The sequence below is a fragment of the Dasypus novemcinctus genome, chromosome 8 (genome assembly GCF_030445035.2).
Source record: "Dasypus novemcinctus isolate mDasNov1 chromosome 8, mDasNov1.1.hap2, whole genome shotgun sequence".
NCBI lineage: Eukaryota > Metazoa > Chordata > Mammalia > Cingulata > Dasypodidae > Dasypus > Dasypus novemcinctus.
Window position 1 is genome coordinate 86,658,687 of NC_080680.1, and position 12,698 is coordinate 86,671,384.

Here is a 12,698-nt window from a genome sequence, read left to right on the forward strand (position 1 = left end):
GACCTCCCATGTGGTAGACGGACGCCCTAACCACTGGGCCAAGTCCGCCGCCACTTCTCAGTTCTTAATGTGCTTGTGAATCAGCTGAGGATGTTGTTAAAATGCAGATTCTGACTCGGTAGGTCTGTGGGGAATGGACAGAGACTCTGCCCCTCTAACCAGATCCCAGGCGACACTTCGCTCTAGGGAACACACTTGGAGTAGGGGGCTGTAGCTCTAACTGCCTGCTGTTGCTGCCGGCCGAGGGTGGGTGGAGGGGGTGGGCAGGGGTGGGATGGAATGACAGTGGAACATTTGCCCCTCCAGCCCTTGTTACCCCTCCTCCCTAAAGGAGGGCTGCGGTTTCTTCTGGGGGTCTGAGCACAGGGTGGCTCCGGGCCCTCTGGCTCTGCCCTCAGTGACGTGGAGACCTCGGGGCTCTGGACTGAGCTGGAGGACCCTTCCGAAGTTCTGATTTCAGCTACACGTGGGATCTAGGGCAGGAACCTCCACCCTGGCTGCACGTTGGGTTCACTGTGGTCCTTCTGAAGGCTGTGGGAGGGGCATGACCGTTGGCCAAACACATCCCAGTACGCCACACCCCAGCTTCCACTCCTGTTCTTCTGCTACCTGGCCTCTGCCACCTTAGTCCCCAGGAGAGGCCAGAAATGCTGAGCAGGGAGAGTGCCCTAGGGGGAATGCGGCCTCCTCCATGAACTTGCTCTGTGACCTTGGGGAGCCTGCTAAACCTCAGTTTCCCTAACGGCAACTTAGGCAGCTGGATTCAGGAGTGCCAGCTCTTGCGGCTCATGCTTTAGACTTTTCTGGGGGATGGTCATCTAGCCCAGCAGTGTCTCCAAGCCCGTGTGTGCACACACCCCGGCGCAGTGGCTTTCTTGGGGTAGGGGGTGGGGAGGGACTCTCCTCTGCTGTCCTAACTGGCCCACATGGGGCTGCTTTTCACAGCCACATTGATCCAGCTAAACCAGGGAGAGGCATTACATCTCCTCCTGAGGTCAGGGGTTCGGCAGTCCAGCTGGTAAATCGCCCGGTGGCTGTGTTTTAAAGTCCTGCCCTGTGTTTTGGCTCCTTGGGGCCCAGCGAGGGAGCAGTAAAGCTGGGGGGAAGTTGCTGAAGTTTGATACGGCTCTGGGGGCTGCCAGGGGCAAAGGGCTTCAGCCAAGGGAGGGACAAATAGATCGATAGCAAACTGTCATGACCCAGTGACCTCAGAGATGGCTTCAAACCACGTTCTTAACATGTCCTAGTAAATCTGGGGGTGGATCTGCCTCCCTGGGGGGCAGGGTGGAAGAGGGGAGAAGGGGATGGCAGGGAGGCAAAAATCCATGGCCCAAGTAGCTAGATGCCCAGCATTCCCGGCCAGCCTGGATTTGGTCTGATTTTCTTTGTCTTCATGTAATGGGGGGCACAGCACTTTACAGTTTGCAAAACACTCTCCACTCCCCTTGCAAAGCAGACTCTGAGGTGGTAGGGTTCATTGCTCCACTGGGCAGTGGGGGAGACTAGACTTAGCCTTGTTGGCAGAGCTTTTGAGGAACTGCAAATGGGCCAGTGTGCCTGAGGCCGAAATGCAAGGGGGTCTGGATAGGTGGAGCTGAGGCCTCTGGCGTGGCAATGGCCAGCTGTACATCTTAAGGGGTATGGACTTTCCTGGGGACCCACAGGAGAGTTTTAGCTCAGGGGAGGGGTGGGGATGCCACAATATACTTTGTGTTCCAAACGCTCATCTGGCTTCAGTGTTGGGGATGGCTGGTGGGGTACCAGAGGCGAGGCCGGTGTGATCGGTGATGGGGCTTGAGCCTTCTCTGCTAGCATGCCTCCCTGGCCCCCACCATCCTCCCAGGCATTTACCCACAGGCCCCTGGAGTCTAGCAGACCTGGTTCAAATCCGATCTCTGCCACTCACTTGCTGTGTGGATGTAGGCAGGTGACTTTTTCCCTTTTGAGCTTCAGTTTCCCCATCTGTTCTTTCGGTTGCTAAAGGCTTAAAGAGATGGCTCAGGTGAGGCCCTGGCACAGGGCGTGGAGCCCAGCATTCAGTCGTGGCTCCCGTTTTTGTCCTGATTCCCCTTGGATCAGGTGGCCCCTCCGTCCGGCTGCCTCAGCTCTCCGGCCTCAGGGGCCTCTCCAGGCTGCCCTCTGAAGGGGGGCTGCAAACTAAAGCCAACATGCCTGCCACCTCTCTGGTTCCCAACACAGAGGGATCAGAGGGCACAGAACAGCGCAGAGCCTGGGGAGGGGGTACCTGGCCATTTTTCCCTGGCCCTTTGTCCTCTTTCCCTGGAGGTCCAAGTTCAGGGGATGGGGCACTCTGCTCACCTGGCAGCATTAACTGTCCTTGCTTGACCCTGCACAGCCTCCCAGGGGCGGCCGTCCCGGCTTTCAGCCTGGGTTTGCTCTGACCAGCTCTGCCATCTGGGGCTTGCCTCGTCCCTCTGGGCCTCAGTCTCCCATTTGTAGCAGATCTGAGTTTCCCAAATGTGGACAGGCCCACAAAATGGTTCAGATGTTTGCATGTAATAACATTGGCTCCTGTGGCGATGAACGTGTTGTCGTGTGATTCTCTTCCATTCCTTCTCATGGTGTGAGACTTAGGCTGATGTCTTTAAAACTCCTTAAAACTAGCTAGACTTGCTTCTTAACAAATAGAGCAGAGACCATTAAAGGAAAAATAGTAAGTAAATGTTCGTTGGTCCCTGAAGGTGGCAGATGGATGCCTGGTTTTGGGGACCTCAGGGGGTCTTTTAATTCTTACATTCTGAGATGCCCGAAGTCCTGGACTGAGCTGAAGTGGGGCTGCTCTGGGCCGGCAGCCGGACTCGGCTGTGCTGCGAGGGACAGCGACAGCCTGGGCTCTGCGGTCAGGTGTTCCTGGGTTTGAGTCCCGGCTCTGCCGCTCATCAGCTGTGTGGCCTTAGGTACGCGGTTTAACCTCTGTGGCCTCCGCATCTTTACCTGTAAGACGGGGCTAATGCCACCTGCCCAGAGGAGCAGTGTGGACATCAAAGGAGGTAATTCTCGTGGAGACCCTTCGCAGACAGGCTGATCGCCGTTACCAGCCTTACCCAGGCCGCCCCTCCCAGGCACCCGGGAAGAGGCTGTGCAGCGGACATCAACTGTTCTGAAGCTGCTCCTCTCAGGCTGTCATTTCCCCCCGTGTCTGTCCAGTGGTGGCTTAAGGCATACATCTTCCTTGGCGCTCCTTTCCATTTAGGAAAGCATCCTCCTTGACAAATCTCTCCCCACTTGCTGCCGCTTCCCAGGATCAGTGAGGAGTCGCGGGGTCTGGTTCCAGGCGGTTGGGCCTTACCTGCCTCCTTCTCCCACGGGCCAGGGGCTGCACAAAGGGCCATGTCACTGACCACTGTGATTGAGCGGCCAGATTGCCGGCGGGCGGAGCGGGCGCCTGTGTAGTCTTCTTGTCCTCTGAGGGGGAGCTTTGACCGGCTGCTCCCCCAGGGCACCCTTTTGTCCCCGGCCTCCCTCTGTCTGTAGCCCGAGGAATCAAGGCTGCGGCTGCCTGGCCTTGTGTGCCAGCGCCGGCCTCCTGCTTCCCAGCAATCTGGCGTGGGACACAGATAATGCCTCCTTTCAGAGCTCCTCGCAGGCCGCTGCAGGAGGCCTGGGGAGGAGTGCTGGGGTCCTCGGGAAACGGCCGGACAAAGCCGCCTTGTTGTGAGGGCTCCCTGGTGAGACCCTTCCCTGTAGTACTCTCCAAGGTACAGGGGCCAGCTGCTTCCAGAAGCAGGGCCCTCAGCCTCCCTGAGCCCTGGGCACATGTGCACATGGAGTGTGGCTTGGTGGGTGCCTGGCATCACTGGGAGCAGGACTCCTGGGTTCTGGGGAGCCCTGGTTGCCTCTTGACTTGGCTCTTCTCAACCATGAGACTTCTTGATGCTCTTAGAATAAACCCAGGTCTCATGAGGCCTGGGGGACCTGGCCCCACTCACCTCCCCAGTCTCATTCTGCCTCTGTCACCGAGACCATTCAACTTTTGGTTCCTTGAATCTCAGACTTTTGACTATGCTGTTCCCTGTGCTACAATACCTTTCCCTGCATTTTTCTCATGGCTGCCCCCCCTTATTCTCTTAGAGACCTCCCTGAACACCCTATCCAAACACCTTATCCACCCAGGGACCCCCCATCTCATACCCTCTTTACTCCCCCCCAGCCACCGTCATCCCCCCTAGTACTTCGGGTGCTTGCTTGTTTCATTCTCCTCCACATCCCCAGCACCCACAACAGTGTGGGGTGCACAGGCCGTGTGCAGCCAGTCATTGCTGGATGGGGAAGGGTCCCCACTTCCCAGAGGAGGGGTCAAGCTCTTCCCTAGCCACACAGAGCGTGAAGGGCACAGCCGGAGCCTGAACCCGCGTCTGTTCATTCCAGAGTTTTTCCAGAAATCCGTCAGGTCTCACCCACAACCTCGGAGTAGTGCCTTTGGGTCAGCTCCCACCCACAGAAAGGGGAGAGGGGGCCAAGCCTCTCTCCTCCCCACCCCCCCTTCATCCCATCACACCCCCGCCTGCCCACCCATGCATCTGGAGGCCCAGGGAGCCGCCTCTGTTGGCCGTCACCTGGAGCACGTGTCTTCGTGGAAGGGACCTGGTGGGAGCAAGGTGAGGCCCAGGGGAAGGGCTGAGAAGACAAACGGGAGGCGGGAGCAGGGCCGAGTGCCTGCAGCGCGTGTAACCCTGGCGTGGATGAATGAGCGGCACCAGGGACAGAGCGCCGGTGGGGGAGGGCAGGCCCCCACCGCGATATCGCAAACCTCAGGCGGGAGTCGGGCGCCCAGCCCAGGCCCCCAGGTGGGAAGTCCTCCCCTTTCACAGCCGCTTCATTAGGGTCCTAACTGAGCGCCCGGCTCGGTCCCTGCCAGCCTCGATGGGGGCGGCTAATGTCACGATCTGTCACAATTGGTGCCTGACCCGACCCCAGGGTCAAGGTGTGGGGCAGGGGCCTGGAAGGAAGCCGGGGCCTGGGGTGCTGGCAGAAGAGTGATAACCAGCAACGACAGGAGAGTTTTCCAGGGCTAGCTCTGTTGTGAGCTCTTTATGTGCAGCATTTATTCCCCAGGACAGCCCCACAGGAGTACTGCTGTTGGCCCCATTTTACAGATGAGGAAACTGAGATTCAGAGGGGTGAGGGGACTGGCGTAAGATCACGCAGCTGCAGCTTGAAATCTGGGTCTGCCTGAGTTCTAAACAGGGCGCCTTTCCTGCTGTGCTCCCCACTGGTTACCTGTGGCTCGGGGGAGGGCATTGACAGGCCTTGGCACCTCTGGTTGGATGACCCAGAGAGGGTGGTGAACGTGGCTGACAGAAGGGGGAGGCGTCAGCGGTCCTGGCTAAATATGCAGGTACCTGAGCCGCACCCAGGTCCTGGGGAAGAGGTAAGGAAGAGCCGCCATTGCACCTGCTCTTTAGGCCTCCCCTGGGTGAATGCACCCAGGCCTGCCGGTTTTCAAACTTCAGCAGGCGTCAGAATCACCTGGTAACTTGCTAAATAGGCAAATTTCTGGGACTCAGCCTCAGAGTCTGCGTGGCCCCCGCTCCCAGTATCTGCCCAGTCAACAGGGAACACTTCACTCCCAGGGCTGCTTGGACCAGCTTTGGCAAACATGATCAGTCCTGTCAAAAGCCGTAAAGGAGGGAAACGGACTTTGGCCCAGTGGTTAGGGCGTCCATCTACCATATGGGAGGTCCGCGGTTCAAACCCCGGGCCTCCTTGACCCGTGTGGAGCTGGCCATGCGCAGCGCTGATGCGCGCAAGGAGTGCCGTGCCACGCAGGGGTGTCCCCCGCGTAGGGGAGCCCCACGCGCAAGGAGTGCGCCCCGTAAGGAGAGCCGCCCAGCGCGAAGGAGGGAGCAGCCTGCCCAGGAATGGCGCCGCCCACACTTTCCGTGCCGCTGACGACAACAGAAGCGGACAAAGAAACAAGACGCAGCAAATAGACACCAAGAACAGACAACCAGGGGAGGGGGGGAAATTAAATAAATAAATAAATCTTTTTAAAAAAAAGCCGTAAAGGAAATCAACCGGGCCCTTTCATCCTGAGCTCTTCCAGGGCTCAGACAAGCGGGCTGGGACCGCATCTGAAGCCTGGAGCGGGCCCCCCCACCGGGCTCTCCAGGGTCGTGTCAGCAGGGAGCCCTGGCTCCTCAGGAGGGAACGCTGGAGGGGCTTTCGCAGCCACCCAGGCTGGTAGGAGGACACTCAACACAGAAGGGCAAATATTGTGTGATCTCACAGATATGAAATAATTAGAATAAGCATCTTCATAGAGTCAGGAATTAGAACACAGTTTACCAGGGGTCAGAGTGGGTGTGGGTAAAGGAGAGTTAATGCTTAATTTGTATAGAGTTTCTGTTTTGGGTGATAGAAAAGTTTTGATAATGGGTGGTAGTGATAGCACAACATTGTATATGTAATTTAATTCCACTGAGTTGTATATTTGGAAGTGGATACGATTGGCAATTTAAGGTTTTATATATTACCAGAATAAAAATTTAAATAAAACATAGGACTGAACAATACAGAGTGAGCCCTAATGTAAACCGTAGTAGATGAAAGGTAATAATGTAATTATAATAACGTTTCATCAATTGTAACAAAGGTACCACACCAATGCAAAGTGATAATAGGAAAAATTGCCTGTGTGTGAGGTGGGGTATATGGGAACTATATATTTCTGCATGATTTTTCTGTGAACCTACAACTTTCTAAAAACATAAAATAATTTTAAAAAGAAAAAGGATATTTGGAAAGAAAGGGAGCCAAGGGGGTCATCACGTCCAAGCCCTTCATTTTAAATTTGGGAAACTTTGTCTAAGGTCATACAACAAGTTAGTGGCAGAGTCAGTTCTGCAGCTTTCCAAGGCATCAAGCTGCTTGGGGTAACAGTGTCTAGAATTCCACAACTAGAGAGTCACAACCTCTGCCAAGTTTCTGGAGGGCTCTGTGGAAGAGCAACAAATGAAGGCATTAAAACAAAGGGCTTTATGTTAGCTGGGCCGATGTGTCCCCAGGGCCTGGCATAGTGCAGCTGCTCAGTTAATATTTGCCGAAATGTGCACTGAGCATCATCAATAGCTGTGGGCAAAATGGAGGCAGCCCCGGCTCTCATTGGGTTCACAGCTTGTCAGGCCTCCCTGGCCTAGGAACCAGGATAAGGAAGGTGGAGCAAGGGCTGATTCCTTTCCTCCTTGCACCACTATGCCAAGACGTGTTTTACTGAGTCCTTGTTGGGGTTGGGAACCTGAGACAGACTTCCATTAGGGGTGGCCAACCCAGATGCTTCCAAGGGCAAACAGGGGATGAAATGAGTGAAGCTGGCTGAGTGTGAGACATTAGGGAGTGGTAGGGACTGTGGCCAACATTCTGTGGTATTTGAATTCTAGTCTTTTCAAGAAGCACTGAGCCTGCCAATAGAAAACCTTGACATGTCCAAGGGTCACGTCTGACCCATGGTCATGGGTTCACTACTGCCAGCATTCTGTGTGGTACTGGATGGGGAGCCCAGAGACCAGCATTTAATTTTGATCCTTCCTCTCCTCGGACAAATCAATCGCCTCAGTCTTCCCATCTGTCCTCTGAGGCACTGGGTTGGGATCACCTCTGAGACCTTGTGCCAGGAAGAGGCCAAGAAGCCTGGGGCGGACACCAGCATGCAGCAAGGCCGCTGCAGCTTTAAAAGTGCCCGACAGCCCCAGAAGCAGCGGGACTGCAGCTGCAACAGCAGTGGTGGGGTGAGTGCACCGGCGGAGCAGAGCCTGCTGGTGCGTGGGCCACCTGCGGAGCCCTCCACAGCTGGGGAGATTAGTCTCTTCCACTAGACAACACCCATTACCTTGTTCCAATAGCCATCACTTCCGCTAGGAGAGCTGCAGATGAGATATCGATTGCACTGACCCCAGCGAGCCCTTTCCCCAACCTGAGAGGCGTGCAGATCAGCCAGGGCCCAGCCGCAGCCCGGGGCTGCCAAGCCCTCCAGCTCCTCCCGTCCTGAGCCCAGCAGCCAGGTGAAGGCAGGCCCACCAGGTGGGCTGCTTTGAGCTGGCCTTCCAAGGCTTTGCAGCAGGCCTGAACTCTTCGATTTCAGGATGGGGAGATGTGGGTGTTCCAAGGAGCATGAGTGAAGGAGTCAAGTGGGAAAGGACAGGATGTGTCAAACGTGGAGGGATGAGGTTGGGCTAAGCAGCAAGGTGTGGGGGGTGGAGGGAAGTGGGAGGCGAGGCTGTGGGGGGGGGGGTAGACTGACGCCAGTATTGGGATGGGGCCAGGCGGTGACACGATTGCCACTCCACCTTTGCCTGGAGTCTGCGGCCTTCTCCCCGGGCACCCGGCCTGCTGGCAGCTCTAAGACCTGCTCGTTGTCCCTTCACTCCAGCACCTGGAGCCCTCAGACTTGGGGCTCTGCAAGGGCAGAAGCTATGTCCTCCCTCCCTCCCTCCCACCTTCACTTGTTCACAGACTTGCCTGGGTCACAGGGCAGGAACAAGCCAGCCCAGAGCTCTCACCCGACGTGAGGGCCTCTCTGGTCCCTGCGCTCAGGGCTATGATGGGGCCCTCCAGGGGGCTCTGAGCTTTGTCCAGTTTCTCATGTGCCCCACATGCCCCTAAAACTTTTGGGAAGAAGGAAGACATTCTCTTTTTAACCCTGTGACTTTGAGCGTCGTCTCACCCTGGCACCGGGGATCCCCCTGGGGTTCTGCAATGTTCCCTCTCTTTATCTGGGTGACGGTTTCACAGGTGGATACACCCGGGAACATTCATTAAGCTGTCCACCTGAGACAGGCACCTCGCCGTACGTACGTCGTGTGTGGAACCTCAACAGAAGAACGACCCCGTGTCCTGCTTTTGGACGGCAGTGTTCTGGCTCTTCACAGGAGGCAAGACAGGAGCCTGGCTCGCTGGCAGCGTGGGCCCCTCCCGGGGTCTCCAGCCTCAGCCTCCGGAAGGTGAGGGGGGCCGGAGGTCCTGGCGTGGCCCGGCCTGACCTCTCAGATCAGCCCGCAGGAGTGGGGAGCAGCCTCATGGCCCAGCCAGGAGCTTGGGGGACGAAGGAGGGTGGGAGGCCGGGAAACAGTTATAAAATGACAACCAAGGAAGGGGCAACCGACACACTCACTCACTCCCTGGCTCACTCGCTCATTCGTTCAGGACACTCATTGAGAACCTCTTACCTGCGGAGGTCTGTGCCCAGCGCCAGGTAACGCAGCGGCGGGCAAAGCAGACACGGTCAGTGTCCCAGGGTGCCCGGAGCCTGCTAGGGCCAGGGGCGTAGAGCAAGGACGGGGTCTGCGATCTTGGCCACGATACCATCGGGCTCCTTAAAAATTAGCTGTAATTCCTTAACAGCATCGACTTCTCCAGTCAGTTTTCTTATTTCTAGTATCTTACAAATGTCTCTCCGCCCCCCCCACTCCGCCACCCCCAAGTTTTGGACGGGGAGCCAAGTGAGAAGCACACATTGTGATTAGCTGATATGTCTCAAGTCTCTTTTAATCTTTAAGTGCCTGTCCATCTCTTCTTTCTTGCTCTTTATTTGAAAGAAACAAAGGTCGTTTTCTGGAGAGTTCTCCGCAGCCTGGGGTTTGCTGACTGCCTCTCCGTGGAGGCGTTTACCACGTTCAGTGTCTTCATTTTTAGAAACAGTGTTGCTGAGGCTTACGGTATCCCAGGTGCTTGATAGCTGTGTCCCTTCCTTCCGTCCCCATCTCCATCCCGTTGCGCAGATGAGAAAGCAGGTGGTGAGCGGATGGACCCAGATTCTCAGACCCAGAGCCCAGGGCTGCCTTTCAGTCCTGCGCAGGGAACAATCCCGCCCGCCTGACCAGGCTCCCGGCAGGCTCCGGGAGATCATGGGAAGTGGTAAAGTCTGGCGCACCCAAGGAGCTCTTTTTCCGGGGCTTTCTGGCAGGAGTGGGAAGAGGTAGGATGGCTGCTATTTTCTAGGTGGGGAGGCCTGGTCAGGGGGAGGGGCCGGGGCTTCGGCAAGGGCGGTGATCCCAGGACTCCCAAGCCGGGAGAGTGAGCCCAGAAGGGAGAAAAGCCAAGAAGACGTGTGTCAAGGAGTCCTTACCACTTGGTCAGCTGGCGTGAGCCCCGCGGGGCCTTTTGAGAAACCGCGGCACACACTGGGAGGGCAGGAAGCCCGGGACGGTGACCCACCAACGCCCACCACCTGTGGTCAAGGAAGGCAGGTTCCTCTTGGCAGAAAACCAGGGTCTGGCCCCTGAGTTCTCCTCCCTCGGTGAAGAGAATCCCTTCACCCTGCTGGGTGGCCTGGACCTCAGAGCGAGCTCCTTGGGTGCCGAGACAAAGCGAGATTAGGGGCTCGAATAAGGAGGCTGTCAGCGCCCCGGACACTGTTTTCTGCAGCTGCTGGGGAACTCGGGGGCGGACGGGCTGGGTGAGGGCACAGCAGCGCCTGAACGTGCCCGGACTCTGGCCGTAGGTGCCGCGCTTCCCCGGCCACGAGGCGTGACGAGCCCTGCCCACATGCTTGCCTTTCCTGACGTTACACAAAGCGGTTACTTCCCCACCACGCCCAGCAGATCCATGCTCTTGTCCTGGCTTTAGAGCTGAGGCCAGAGGCCAGGCGGAGACGGGCCGGCAGTCACCCGGCCACCCGGTAAGGAGTGCCAGGGCCAAGACTGGAGCCCAGTTCTGCACCGCCTCACCCGCCAGACGTGGGTGCTCGTACCCCTTCCTTCCCTCGCCACGACGGCTGTGAGGCTCCCGCGGCACCGATGAGGAGAAGAAGGTGCCTTTGGAACTGCCAGCCCGGGCACGTGTGAAGGGCGTTCTTCTTGGCCTTGGCCAGCTTCCAGCACGGCCGCAGCGACGACCGGGCTCCGCTCTTGACCGCCTGCCCTGTGCCACGCACCCAAGGAGCACAGTCTCGCCGGGTCCCCCAACGTGCCTGTGAGGAAGGGCCCGTTAGGAGCCCACCCTACAGAGGCTCAGGGAGGTGAAGGCCTTGCCACGCACGTCCTCACGAGTGTGCGGGATCTAGCACTGACCACCTGCGCTGGGCCCCGCGCTATCCCCACACCCCCCGCGCCGCCGGCTTCAAAGGCGAACATTCTGGGCGCCCGCAGTCCCGTCTGCCTCGCCCATGGCTGCCCTGTAAGGAGGGTTCACTCTGTTCTCAAACACCTTCCCTGCTCTTCCCAGGAGCTTGCTCCAGCCCAGCGCTTTCCCAGCCCATGCTCTTCTCTCCGCCTTTCTTTAACGCTGGTCCTTCTTTTCTTTTCTCCTTCTCCTTACGTGTAGAAAAAGCTTGTGGGAACGGATGTGGCTCAAGTGGTTGAGCGCCTGCTTCCCACATGGGAGGTCCCGGGTTTGGTTCCCAGTGCCTCCTGAATTAAAAAAAAAAAAAAAAACAAGGAGCAAAACAAATAAAGAGACCGGCTCAGGGGAGCCCATGTGGCTCAGTGGTTGAGCACCGGCTTCCCACATACGAGGTCCCAGGCTCAAAAGTTTGTGACAGCTTTATTGAGATGTAATTTACATATCACACAAAATTTGCCAGTTGTAACTGGACATTTCAGTGGGTTTTCCTTGTGCAGTCATCACTACAATCTAATCTTAGAGCATTTCCACCACCCTCAAAAGAAACCCAAATGTGCCCATTTGCAGAAACTCCCCCATTCCCATCTCCTGCCCAAGGCAACCACTGATCTACTTTCTGTCTCTATGGATTTGCCTATTCTGGACTTTTCAGATGAAAGGAATCACACAATATAAATTTTTTTCACTGACCATAAAGTCTTTGCGGTTCATCCATGTTGTTGTAGCATGTATCAGTAGATTCTTCCTTTTACTAGATAAATAGTATTCCAACTTATGGATATACCACATTTCATTTATTCCATCCCTTATACTTTTTTATGGTGAATTATCATTAAAAAATGCTTAAAATGTATTAAATATCTGACAGTGTTGATAACTCAAGTCTCTGTGTACCAGTAAGAAATGAAACATTACACTAGCTGGAGGCTGCCTGGTGCTCTTTCCCCATCACCCTACCTGACCCAAATGCCTGACCTTGGTGTTCTCCCTTCAGTGGCCTTCCCTGATCAGCTCCCACAAGGATTTAGGAATCAAGTGGGTCTGGATTCAAATCCCAGCTTTCTTGCTGTGTGCCCTTGGGTAAGTGAATTTACCTCTCTGAGTTTGTTTCCTAATCTATAAAATGGGGATAATAACGAAATTTCCTCAATGTCTGACACGTAGTAGGTGCTCAAAATATGTCATTTTCTCTCTCTCCTTTCTGCTTTCCTAGGAGAGTACTTTGATTAAGCCTTAAATTCAATGGTTCTTAACCAGGGGTCCACAGACCCCTTAGGGGCCCATGGAAAGATTTCAGGGGGCCCATGAGCTTGAATTGAAAATATAAAAAAACATTATTCTGTGGGGACATGTTGGTGCGGGCGTGGGTGTGATATATTTATTAAATAATACACAGTACAGTGTGGACTTAGTAAGGGGTCCGTGGTTTTCACCTGACTGGCAAAGGGGTCTGTGGAGCAAAAAGATTAAGAGCCCCTGGATTAAGGTCTGTCTCCTCCCTGAAGTTTTCTCTCCGCCCCCACCTCTGTGATCATCTCTTCTCAGAAATCTCCAGGTCTTTCAGTGTGTGCTGTATAGTTTCATAATTAACAGTATTAATTATTACTATCACGAATTAT